Source organism: Bos taurus, chromosome 8 (genome assembly GCF_002263795.3).
Source record: "Bos taurus isolate L1 Dominette 01449 registration number 42190680 breed Hereford chromosome 8, ARS-UCD2.0, whole genome shotgun sequence".
NCBI lineage: Eukaryota > Metazoa > Chordata > Mammalia > Artiodactyla > Bovidae > Bos > Bos taurus.
In genome coordinates, this window is record NC_037335.1 from 79,042,484 (window position 1) to 79,056,332 (window position 13,849).

At 41.2% G+C, this 13,849-nt stretch overlaps 1 protein-coding gene across 2 annotated transcripts in view; it reads right to left on the minus strand.

Moving 5' to 3' along the window:
• The window catches only part of AGTPBP1 (ATP/GTP binding carboxypeptidase 1), a 199,112-nt gene extending 186,360 nt beyond the window's left edge, over positions 1 to 12,752 (minus strand). For both annotated transcript variants that reach the window (XM_010808145.4, XM_002689815.7), the window contains exon 1: positions 12,663 to 12,752. The gene's annotated coding sequence lies outside the window, so the exon portion shown is untranslated. The remainder of the gene's footprint in view (positions 1 to 12,662) is intronic.
• Between the last annotated feature and the right edge of the window lie 1,097 nt (positions 12,753 to 13,849).

The window sequence follows — 13,849 nt, forward strand, 5'->3', positions numbered from 1 at the left end:
TGGCGACCCCATGAATCGCAGCACGCCAGGCCTCCCTGTCCATTGCCACCTCCCGGGGTTCACTCAGACTCACGTCCATAGAGTCAGTGATGCCATCCAGCCATCTCATCCTCTGTCGTCCCCTTCTCCTCTTGCCCCCAATCCCTCCCAGCATCAGGGTCTTTTCCAATGAGTCAACTCTTCGCATGAGGTGGCCAAAGTACTGGAGTTTCAGCTTTAGCATCATTCCTTCCAAAGAAATCCCAGGGCTGATCTCCTTCAGAATGGACTGGTTGGATATCCTTGCAGTCTTAGATCTTCTGAATTTTTGAGATTTTCCTGATCTTTTGTTCTGAGCTAGAACTAGTTCCAGAGCCTAAAGAATCTAAAACCTGAAGCCCTCAGTTGCCACTGGCTTAAGCCTGGAATCAAGCCAAGTCAGCCAACCAAGTGCACATCAGCCAAGTCAATAAGCATGTGCACACACACTTGAGAAGTTCATACACATACACTGTCCTCATTTTCATTCCACAAACACGCCACAAAAGAAATTCTGACACACAGCAACGTAAGCCTGTACATTCTAATTATATAAATACTTCAATACACATGGTTTTAAATTTATTTCAAGTCAAACTGCTAAAAAAAGAAAAATGCCAAGAACCATATACTGTTCACACTTCAAAGCCCCATATAAATCTTTTAAAAAACAATCTGAGGAAATATGATCCCTTTGACTTCCCTTGCTTAAACAACTTGGTCCAGTTCCCATTCAACCAGAACAACTTCATTATTTTACTCTCCTGTTTACCAAAGGGTCTCCCCACAAGATATCATTAGACAAAAAGTTTCCACTATTTAAAACATTTTAGAATTAAAAAAAAACACGAGAACCACTGCTCTAATTAACAGTGATAACCTTTGCTGTTAAATACCAGATAGTTGTTCTTGTTGAAAAGGTTGTGGGCAACAGGAAAGGACTACAGTTAAAGAAGATCTGGGTAGCTGGTTCTACTATAGGGAATGCAAAAACAAGTATGCTGCAAATGCATTATCTTTTTTCAGCACTGTTTCATCATCTCAAAGGAAAAAATCACTTTCAAGAACTTAAGTGAACTACTACTGTTCTCCCACACCAGTTATGTCAATGTGATGGAAAATTGCAAATCATGATTATTTAATAAGATCACCAAAAATATGATTATACCCCTTTCCCTTATTAAAGGAAAAAGAAACTTTAAAGGAAGAAGGTAAATACTATCTGCTGTTTAAAGGATAGAAAAGTAATATGCTCAGAATTAGAAAGATAGAGATTACTATCATTTAAATTAAATGACAAACATATACACTGGACATGGCCTGTGTATGTTCAGTTCAGTCGCTCAGTTGTGTCTTGACTCTCTGCAACCTCATGGACTACAGCACACCAAGCTTCCTTGTCCATCAGCAACTCCCTGAGCTTGCTCAAACTCATGTCCATCTGTGTATGTTAACCTACTCTAAATAACAATATTAAGGTATACATTTTCATTTGGTTACCTTAAACATATGACATTTGATGATTACCTTGTGGATAACAGTAAACCTATAAAAAGGTTACACCTTTTACCTTTCTTCATTATGCATCCTCTTTAAAAACACAAGATTTTGGATGTTTCACACACTACTCCACAAAAGATGCTCTGACACTTACAAAGGTCTAATTTGTTCTGCTATATGATGTTTTAATTATAACACAAATAATAGGGTGTTATTGTTGGAAGAACAGAATCCCACTACACTTCAATTAAATAGTTTACTTAATATTTAAAATAACTCTTCCCTCAATACTGATTCCAACTGATTAGTTTTAGACTTAAACAAGTGCCAAAATTCCTAAGTCCATATAGGTGATGAATGAGATTAAAATTCTTACCTTGAAACACACATTTTCCTTGCCTCTAACCTATAACTCTAACCCATTAAAATGGTTTAAGTTTTGTTTGTTTCTTCTTGTTTGGTTGCTTAAGGAAAGTACCACAGCCCTAAGTCATCTCCCATTAACATCAAAATAGGAATCAAAATACACAGGACAGGAAGGACTCAAAAAGCTATAAGGCATCAGAAACAAACAGTAAAATGACAGAAGTTCCTCCTTATAAACAATTACTTTAAATGTAAATGAATTAAACTCTCCATTCAAAAGGCAGAAATTAGTAAAAATGGATTCTAAAAACATGATCCAGGAATCTCCCTGGAGGTCTTATTGTTAAGACTCTGCACTCCCACTGCAGGTGGTACAGGTATGATCGCTGGTCAGGGAACTAAGATCCCACGTGACATGTGGTGCAGCCAAAAAATTTAAAAAATAAATAAAAATTAAAAGTAAAACATGATCCAACTATATGTCCTCTACAAGAGACTTACTTTAGCTACAAAGGAAAAAATAGGTGGAAAGTAAAAGGATGGAAAAACATATGCCACGCAAACAGTAACTAAATCAATCAATTCAGTCACTCAGTCATGTCAGACTCTTTGCGACCCCATGAACCGCAGCACGCCAGGCCTCCCTGTCCATCACCAACTCCCGGAGTTTACTCAAACTCATCTCCATTGAGTCCGTGATGCCATCCAACCATCTCATCCTCTGTTGTCCCCTTCTCCTCCTGCCCTCAATCTTTCCCAGCATCAGGGTCTTTTCAAATGAGTCAGCTCTTTGCATCAGGTGGCCAAAGTATTGGAGTTTCAGCTTCAACATCAGTCCTTCCAATGAACACCCAGGACTGATCTCCTTGCAGTCCAAGGGACTCTCAAGAGTCTTCTCCAACACCACAGTTCAAAGCATCAGTTCTTCAGCGCTCAGCTTTCTTTATAGTCCAACTCTCACATCCATACATGATTACTAGAAAAACCATAGCCTTGACTAGACAGATCTTTGTTGACAAAGTAATGTCTCTGCTTTTTAATATGTTGTCTAGGTTGGTCATAACTTCCCTTCCAAGGAGTAAGCGTCTTTTAATTTCATGGCTGCAATCACCATCTGCAGTGATTTTGGAGCCCAGAAAAATAAAGTCAGCCACTATTTCCACTGTTTCCCCATCCATTTGCCATGACGTGATGGGACCACATGCCATGATCTTCATTTTCTGAATGTTGAGTTTTAAGCCAACTTTGTCACTCTCCTCTTTCACTTTCATCAAGAGGCTCTTTAGTTCTTCTTCACTTTCTGGCATAAGGGTGGTGTCATCTGCATACCTGAGGTTATTGATATTCCTCCCGGCAATCTTGATTCCAGCTTGTGCTTCTTCCAGCCCAGCGTTTCTCATGATGTACTCTGCATATAAGTTAAATAAGCAGGGTGACAATATAGAGCCTTGATGAACTCCTTTTCCTATTTGGAACCAGTCTGTTGTTCCATGTCCAGTTCTAACTGTTGCTTCCTGACCTGCATACAGATTTCTCAAGAGTCAGCTCAGGTGGTCTGGTATTCCCATCTCTTGAAGAATTTTCCAGTTTATTGTGATCCACACAGTCAAAGGCTTTGGCATAGTCAATAAAGCAGAAATAGATGTTTTTCTGGAACTCTCTTGCTTTTTCCATGATCCAGCAGATGTTGGCAATTTGGTCTCTGGTTCCTCTGCCTTTTCTAAAACCAGCTTGAACATCTGGAAGTTCACGGTTCACATATTGCTGAAGCCTGGCTCGGAGAATTTTAAGCATCACTTTACTAGCGTGTGAGATGAGTGCAATTGTGCAGTAGTTTGAGCATTGTTTGGCATTGCCTTTCATTGGGATTGGAATGAAAACTGGTAACTAAAAGGGAGGCTCTACTAATACCAATAGTAACTAAAAGGATGGCTCTACTAATATGAAACAAACTAGACTTTAAATCAAAAAAGGTTACAAGAGACAAAGAAGAACACTATATATTAAGAAAAGGAACAAAAGAGCAAGAAGATATAACAATTATAAACACTCTTGCACCTAATAACAGACCACCAAAACAAATGAAGCAAAAACTCACAGAATTATCTATAATAGTTGGCAGTTTCAATACCCTACTCTCAATAATGGATAGAACAACCAGACAGAAGATAAGAAAACAGAGGACTTGAAAAACACAATAAACATAGACAACTAGACATAACAGACATATATAGAACATTCTACCTAACAACAGATAAATTCTTCTCAAGTGCAAACAAAACATTCTCCAAATACACCATATGCTGCTAAGTCGCTTCAGTCGTGTCCGACTCTGTGCGACCCCATAGACAGCAGCCCACCAGGCTCCCCTGTCCCTGGGATTCTCCAGGCAAGAACACTGGAGTGGGTTGCCATTTCCTTCTCCAATGCATGAAAGTGAAAAGTGAAAGTGAAGTTGCTCAGTCGTGTCCGACTCTCAGCGACCCCATGGACTGCGGCGCACGCGGCGCACCAGGCTCCTCCGTCCATGGGATTTTGCAGGCAAGAGTGCTGGAGTGGGGTGCCATTGCCTTCTCCGAATACACCATATATCAGGCCACAAATTAAGTCTCAATAGATTTTAAAAGACAGATAATTGTACAAAGTATTTCTTCCAACTACAACAGAATGAGTTTAGAAATCAGTAAGAGAAGAAAAACTAGAAAATTCACAAATTTGTGGAAATTAAACAACACATTCTTTTTTTTAATATTTACTCATTTATTTGGCTGTGTCAGGTCTTAGTTGCAGCAGGTGTGGTATGCAGGCTCAGCAGTTTTGGCACACAGGCATGTGAGATCTTAGTTCCCCCACCAGGGATAGAACCCACATCCCCTGCACTGGAAGGCGGATTCCCAACCACTAGACCACCAGGGAAGTCCCAAGAATACACTCTTAAACAACCAAAGGGTCAAAGTAGAAATCACAAGGGAAACTAGAAATATTTAAGAAACAAATGAAAACAAAAAACATAACATATCAAAATTTATTAGATACAGCGAAGGAGTGCTAAGGGGGAAATTTATAAAATTATAAAAAATAAGAAAGACTTCAGATCAACAACTTAAGTTTATAATTTAAGGAACTAGAAAAAGCAGAAATCCAAAACCAGCAGAAAAAAAGAAAAGAATAAACATGAGGGCACAGATAAATGAAATAGTGAACAGAGGAAAATCAACAAAAACAAAAGTTGATCTTCAAAAGATTAACGAAATTCACAAAACTTTAGCAAGATTAATTAAGAAAAAAGGAGCCAGTTACTAATCACAAAGTGGAAACATTACTGATCCTACAGAAATAAAAAGGATTTAATGAGAGTACTATGACCAACTGTGCACCAATAAAGTGGATAACCTAGGTAAAATCAACAAATTTCTAGAAACCAACTGAGTCACAAAGAAAGAGAAAATTTGAATAGGCACATAAGTATTAAGGAGATTGAATTAGTAATCAAAAACCTCCCAACAAAGAAAAGCCCCTGATGGCTTCACTAGTGAACTGTACCAAACATTTAAAGCACATCAATGCTTCTCAAATCCTTCCCAAAAAGCTGAAGTGGAGGGTATACTTTCTAACTCATTCTATGAGGCTAGTATCACCCTGATAACACAGCCACAAAAAGACATTACAACAAAACTACAGACCAATATTCCTATTGAACACTGATTCAAAAATCCCCAACAAAACACCAGCAAACTGAATTAAGCAGCAAAAATGCAAATCAAAGTCATAATGACATATCATCTCACACCCATTAGGATAGCTACTATGCAAAAAAGCAAAAAATTCACCCACAGAAAGTAAGTGTTGATAAGGATGTAAACAAATTTGAACCTCTGTACAATGTCGGTGTTGCTGTGAATGTAAAATGATGCAGCTGCTATGGAAACAGCATGGTCAGTCCTCAAAAAATTTTAAAATTTAAAATTACCATATGAGCCAACAATTCCACTTCTGAGTATGTACCTAAAAGAACTAAAAGCAGAGTCTCAAAGAAATATTTGCACACCCAAATACACAGCAGCAGCATTTTTCACAATAGACAAAAGGTAGAAGCAACCCAAGGATCCACTGATGAACAAATAAAATATGGTATATACATATAGTAGAATGTTAGTGCTGAAAACAAAGGAAATTCTGACAGTTTAGCTGAATTTTGAAGACACAATGCTAAAAGAAATAAGCCAATCACAAAAGAGAAAATATAGTATGATTCCACTCATATAAGGTACACAGAGTAGTAAAATTCATAGAGAGAAAAAGCAGAATGCTGGCTGCCAGGGGAAGGTGGGAGGGGAGGAAATGGGCAGTTTATAACTTAATGGATCCAATTAAGTTTTGCATGATGAAAAGTTCTAGAAATGGATGGTGGTAATAGACGTACAACAGTGTGAATGTACTTAATGCCACAGAACTGTATACTTAATATGGTAAAAGTGCTAAACTTTATATGTACTTTACCATAGTTTTTAAAAATAAATTTTTAAATCAAAATATGGACCAAACATATGAATGAGTCAATAATGTTAAAAATTGGAAAAAATAAATTTCAAATGTAAACACAAAATCAAAACTGATGAGATGAAATTAACAGATGAAAGAGATATTCTCAAGGCAAAGAAAAAAAATCCCAGAAGTCTAGAGTTGTAGCAAGCTTCAAAGATCTTGTGAAATTCAAATCTTTTCACTCTGTAAATTAGGAGAGAAGCTCTTCAGGGAGGTTAGCTATCTTACATTCACCATCGGTCAGTTCTGCCTACATGCAACAAGAAGCTGTTAATTAATAAATCCCTAGAGTTTTTGGCAAAATAGTATTCAAACTCTATCATATGTAGGTAGTGTTCCTATTATTATTATTCTACCATAAATATTTCATTGACATTATTATTATTCCCAATGTAATCTATACCCTTATAATGATAACTGTAAATCATTCTCCCCATAGAGAAGATGAGAGGCAAAGACAGCAAGTACCTCTCATCTCCTTAGGACTGTTCATCCTCAGCATGAATTAAATGAGAAATGAAAGGAGATTAAGAAGGAAGCTAAGTGGTCTCTTTTTTCCCCGCTTATGAACTAGATGTCAAGCCAGCTTTCCATACTGTGCCCTCACTATATTTGTCTAATAAGTAAAACCAAAAAAAAATTAGATTTGAATATTTATGTGGAAATGTAGTACCAAATCTTTGTTTTTAGACAATGTAACTTCAGAACACTAATAATATAGTCCCTTTGTATCAGCGCTTGACTAAAATGCTAAGAAACCTTTCAACTTTCTGTGAATAACCTTTCAGTTCAGTTCAGTTCAGTTGCTCAGTTATGTCTGACTCTTTGCGACCCCATGAATTGCAGCACACCAGGCCTCCTGTCCATCACCCACTCCCGGAGTTCACCCAAACTCTCATGTGTATTGAGTTGATGATGCCATCCAGCCATTTCATCTTCTGTCGTCCCCTTCTCCTCTTGCCCCCAGTCCTTCCCAGCATCAGGGTCTTTTCCAATGAGTCAACTCTTCACGTGAGATGGCCAAAGTATTGGAGTTTCAGCCTCAGCATCAGTCCTTCCAATGAACACCCAAGACTGATCTCCTTTAGGATGGACTGGTTGGATCTCCTTGCAGTCCAGGGGACTCTCAGGAGTCTTCTCCAACACCACAGTTCAAAAGCATCAATTCTTCAGCCCTCAGCTTTCTTTATAGTCCAACTCTCACATCCATACATGATTACTAGAAAAACCATAGCTTTGACTAGTTGGACCTTTGTTGGCTAAGTAATGTCTCTGCTTTTTAATATGCTGTCTAGGTTGGTCATAACTTCCCTCCCAAGGAGTAAGCATCTTTTAATTTCATGGCTGCAGTCACCATCTGCAGTGATTTTGGAGCCCAGAAAAATAAAGTCAGCCACTGTTTCCACTGTTTCCCCATCTATTTGCCATGAAGTGATGGGACTGGATGCCACGATCTTAGTTTTCTGAATGTTGAGCTTTAAGCCAACTTTTTCACTCTCCTCTTTCACTTTCATCAAGAGGCTCTTTAGTTCTTCTTCACTTTCTGCCATAAGGGTGGTGTCATCTGCATATCTGAGGTTATTGAGAGCTTAAGCTAGCATTTTTCATTATACCATCTTTACTTAAAAGAATGTCTTAGGTATTTTGGCAGAGGTTTGCTCAGAAATGAAGGAAGTCTTCTTGTCACTTTAGGAAACAAATGGCAACCTTATTTTTGCCAATGATAAAATTTGAACTTTCAAGCAAAAATCAGATTTCTGGAAAACTCATATCCATCACCATGTCACAACAGGGACGGTTTCCCAATAACTTATTTCTGTTGGAATGGGTGATATTAACAAATGTGATATTTTAATAGCTTATAATGAAAAGTAACTTACTGAACCAATATTGACAAGTGACCAAGGCATGATGTTATACAGTCAGACATAGGCATACGATCCACTCTATGGTCAAACCAATGGATTTTAACATAACATTATTAAAAAGTCCACTGATATGATTTCAGATTCCAGATTGCAAATGTCAGGGAGGAGGAAAACTTTCCTTTACTCTCCTAGGTTCTTCTGGCTGGTCTAAAAATTAAACTGGCATGAGACAGATTAACAAGAGAAAATCAAATTTAATGTCATATGTATGGGAATTCCATACATAAGATGGGCCAGACACCCTACATACACGAGAGATTCAAAGATAGAAAGGTAAAATGTGGTGTAAATGTCACTTTGAACTACAGGATGGGACAGGGACCTGGGGCTTAGAAGAACAGGAGGATCATTCACAGGACAATAAGCAGCAGAGCAGATGTTTCACAATGCAGCCACTAGGATAAAATTTATCTCTGGTAATAACTTTTTTTCTGAGAAAAATCCCCAATTTAAATTCTTCTAGGTGGTTAAAAAGGGGCAGTAGTTTCTCTCAAACCCACAGGGTCTCATCTGCTCAAAATAATCAATCATGCAAAAGTGGCAAATTTCAAGAAGGTTCATTTCAAACTCCTACATAATTTACTAAAAACTGTTATATGCTGAGTCTTGATGTAGTTAACAACCAAATATAGGGCTTTCCACGTGGCTCAGTGGTAAAAAATCCACCGGACAATGCAGGAGACACAGGAGTCGCTGGTTCCGCCGGTTCAGTCCCTGGGTCAGGAAGATCCCCTGCAAGAAGAAATGGCAACCCAGTCTTGCCTAGGCAATCCCATGGACTGAGCAGCCTGGAGGGCTACAGTTTGGGGGTTGCAAAGAGCTGGACACAACTGAGTGACTGAGCGCGTGCATTCGCGCACACACACACACACCAATAAAATATATCCATAATTCCTTGGAGGCTATCAAAATATCCCTCCCTTTTTCAACCATTAACTGTGTGAGGCTGGATTTCTCTCTGTATATATACTTCAACCCAAACAACATACTGCAATAGACTGAATGTAAAAGCAAATATGAGAATCCTGCTATTTCTATTAAACCAGACATTAGAGATTTACAAAAATCTAAAATGCCAGTCTTCTCACTCCTTCGTTCTTAAAAAACAGTCATCTTTTACTAAAAGAAAAAAAAGTTTATATTAACATGTAATGGGTTTATACTGCTCATTTTAAGTGAATTAATAAAAAGTTGTATCTCTGCTTTAATTTATAACATAATACAGACAGCTATAACCCACAAAAGCTCTCTGTGTGCTCAATAATTTTTTAAGAATATAAAAGAGTCCTGAGACAAAACATTTGAAAACACCTGATTTAAAGAACAGAGTATTAATATCAGATCCCTGCAAAACAAAAAGAACAAGAAGTACTTTTTCTTTATTTTTTTTTAGTTTTCCTAAAAGACATTACATGAAAACTGAAAAGGGACACAATGGCAAATCAGAATTATTTGATTCCTTCTATGTAACATCAATAAGAATTTTAAAAAAGAAAAGAATGCTTAGATCAAAGTGATTTTGTATATCCTGGAAACATAATGCAATATCTTGATTAGATAAACACATAAATATATCCATTTGATAAATAATATTTTTGATAGCTGCAAATGACAGCCAAAGAAACGCGCAGTCACAAACTCAAAAACAGATGATTAAAATAGCAGCCGCCACCACCGTGAGGGAGACAATCCAAGGTCCTGTCAGAAGGGACAAACGGGTACTTCAGCCACTCTCCAGCAGCATCTCAGGACACCCAGCTCAGGGTCTAGCTGTTCTATTTTAAACTAAATTACATGCTTCCAAGACAGGACAGTAACACTAAGCTCTCAGCCCCAAAAGAGCAAATGGGTCTTAGTGGGATTAACCTGAAGTAACAGGACTCAATCAGCCCAAAGCCCCTTTTCAGCTACAACATCCCCTGTGCTGAGGAAACACAGAAGCAATAATAATATTTATTGAGCATTTTCTATGTGCCAGGCACTGTGGGCTAAGCACTTAACATTCAAGACCATCTTAAGAGTTTACACCATAATTATCCCCATTTTTGGAGTTGAGAAAACTGAAACACAAAGAAGATAAATAACTTGCCCAAAGCAAAGCCAGGATTTAAATCCAGCCTGTCTGACTCTGAGGCCCAGCCCTTTAGCCACTACACTACAGTACACACAGGCAAGTAACCAACAATAATACATAAAGTTGAAAGTCAATGTCCACTGTAGACCATTTCTGTTGTTCATACTGCCTAAGAGAAGCTTCCAATTTGCAGAGAGTCCTCTGACAGGTTCATCCATTACTCTACAGCTGCTGTTCAACTTCCAAGTACCAGAGGACCTCAGGCAAGAAGAGTAGATTTTGGAAGGTAAAACTGTGGAGGACATTTTTCTTTAGCCCAAAATATAGAATACAGAATAGAACAGAATAGAAGTTAGATAATTTCACAAGCCTTGGACCTCTTTGCCTTCTGCAATTGAAGATAAAAACCATTATTATTTAAGAATCTAACTAGACTATTCCAAAGAGAATAATGCCTCAATTCAAATCAACTGATAGAGCTTTATAAAAACTGCTTTTACAAAAGTTCAAATTACACTACATCTAAATATTTTGCAATGCGGCTAATTACAAGGGTAGCTCTAGGTCTACGCCTTTCATTTCAGTGTTCAGAGTGAGAATGAAGTTCCAAATATGTGTTGAAGCAACTTAAGGCAGAGTTTTGAGGTCATTAAAAATGAACCTGGGGGGGGAGGGGGCAAAAAAAAAAAAAATGAACCTAGAACTTCACTGTAGAAATTAAATCAAGCAAAGTGGAATAAGTCATGTTACAAACCAGCCCTAAGGATAAGGAATAAGGAGTGAATAAACACTAACTATCTCACAGTAATTACAGAAGAAAATACTCAGATATTTCAGAGTTTTTGTTCAGTGTTAACATTTGGCACACGTTTTAAAATATGTACCATACAAAGTGCCTTAAATAAACTATTATTTTTTTGGCCTACTGAACTGAAAACATTCCACAATATAATTACAAAAATAACTTTCTGGTTTTCTCAGGGATTAAAAAAAAAAAAAAAGAATTTCTAAAACAAATTCAGAGGATAACAAAGAAAGAGATAACTCGATTTACATAAAGATTCCAAGAAAGACATAAATGGTAAGTGAAAATGAGTGATCCAGCAGACTGTTAAAAGTCCTTTCTACCCACAAACTGTACGAACTGCATCACAGACACTGCTACAAACGTACATCATAAACACTGTTACAATTTTGAATACCTGAAAGTAAGCAGAAAAAACAAACCCACGCAGAATTAACATTGCCACAGAAAATTTCTACTGAGTCTTAAAACATATTAAGTCATCAGCAGTGCTAGACCTGCAGGCACTTGAGGAAGCTATCTTAAAAAAGAGAAACAAGCTTTATGTTATCAACATTCACAACGATGTGTAAAACTCTATTCCAAGATGGATAAATGCCCAGGAAAGGAAACCGACGGACTCAAACCTGCACTGGTACATTAAGAGACTTAAAGGCGCAGGAGGGTAACTACCGTGGAGCCCCGAGCAAGCCTTTGCGTGGGGTTGCAGGTGCCCCTGCACACTCGCATGAAAAACCCGCAACTCAGGAAGCAAGGCTGGAGGGAAACTCTGCACTGTCATCTAGGGCGATCTCCTTCATGTCCAAATCAAACACACAAGGCGACAAGTTGTAAGCAGAGAACACACTTCGGGTCAAGTCAACCATAGAAAGGAAGCAAGCTCGGCCATCGCCGTCGTCACACCACCACCCACCTTGAAGCCGGGTGCACTTAGGGGCTGAGAGCTGGGTAGGTGCGGAGGCAAGGCGCGCGCCCGGCCCCTGCCCACCGCCCCTCCGCACAGCTCAGCTCCGCGCTGCACCGCGGTCACCGCCGAGAGAAAGGAAGAGCAGGGCAGGGGGCCGCCTCTGCTCGGAGACCTAACCGGGTACCCTCCGCGAGGGCTGGAGAGGGGACGACCGAGTGACCATGGGTGGGGGCGGGGTGGGGCGTTTTCCAGAAATCAGCCAAAGCCCCCACCCATCAGGGATTCCCTTCAAGACCTGGTCCACCCCAGAAAGACACGGGTTACACAACCTGTCAGGTAAGGGACCCAGAGGTAGCAGGGCGCAAACCGAGGAGGGCCGGGGGTCGCTCCTTCCTTGCTTCTCCCGCCCCCAAGACACAGCGGCCGGGGAGAGCGAAGTGGTGGCTGCCTGGAGGATTAGCCGCGGCCGAGAGGCTGCCGGCCAGGACGCGCGGACGGCGGCGGCTGCGGGGCGCTCACCGGCTCTGGATGGGGCGCTGGCAGGAGCTAGGCAGAGCCGCAGCACCCGGCTCGGCGTCGGCAGCGCGAGCTGCTGCTCTCCCGACACACCGCGGATACCTCGCCGCCCGCCGCCGGGTGTTTTCATACAAACCCGGGTGGCAGGCTAGGAGGAGGAGGAGGTGGAGGAGGTGGTGGCGGCGGCGGCGGCGGCGGCGGCGGCGGCGGCGGCGGCGGCGGCGGCGGCGGCGGCGGCGGAACCTGCCCGCATCCCAGGCAACGTCAGCGCGGCGCCCCGCCCACCGCACTCCTCAGCCCGCCGGCTCGCGCGCGCCGGGCGGGAGGGAGGGCGCGGCGCGCGTGCGCGCGGGCAGGGTAAGCGCGCTCCGCGGAGAGGGCGGGGTGAGCGCGGGCGGGAGCAGCGACGGGGAGCGCGTTGGGGAGCGCGCGTGAGAACGGAGGGAGCGCGCGCAGGGGGGAGGACTAAGGGAGCACGCGCAGGGGGAGGGCGGGGAGCGCGCGCAGGGGGAGGGCGGGGAGCGCGCGCAGGGGGAGGGCGGGGAGCGCGCGCCGTTGTTTGGGGGCGGGGGAGAACCGGGCGGGATTTTGGAGCGGGTGCTGTTCGGGACGCCGGCTGTTGTACCCTGCAGCTGCTGCCCTACCCAGCCAAATGGGTCTCCGGGCGGCTCCCCACGTCCCGAAAGTCACCTTCCTGTACGCTCCCAATTAGAGCCTCCGCTTTTTTCCAAAACTAAGCTGGAGCCCAACCCCACCCTCTTAAGAGGCTTCTGCGGCGCGGGACCAGCGGTTCTTAACTCGGACTCATGTGAGGTCGCATTGGACCCTGAGGACCGCAGTAAAATTTAGCCTTTTCCTGACTTTAAAGAGAGCTCAAGATTAGACGAAAAAGGAAGCAGCTATCACACCCGAGCTCCCAGAAACAATGAAATTTCACCTTGTGGCAGTGCCTCCATAAATCAGGTATCTAGCGCTGCAACAAGCAAAATAGCGTGCTGATTTATTTTTTGCTTTTTTTGTAAACGTGCATACATAAGTCTCAAAAATGGTAATGCTAAATTAGCCGCTGAAGGCAGAGAGGAATGTTTTATCTGAGCCAAAGTAATGTGTCAGACAGATTAAAATACTGATACATTCTCTTCTGTTTTGACTGTATGTAAGTATATATAATACTTAATACTTAACTATAA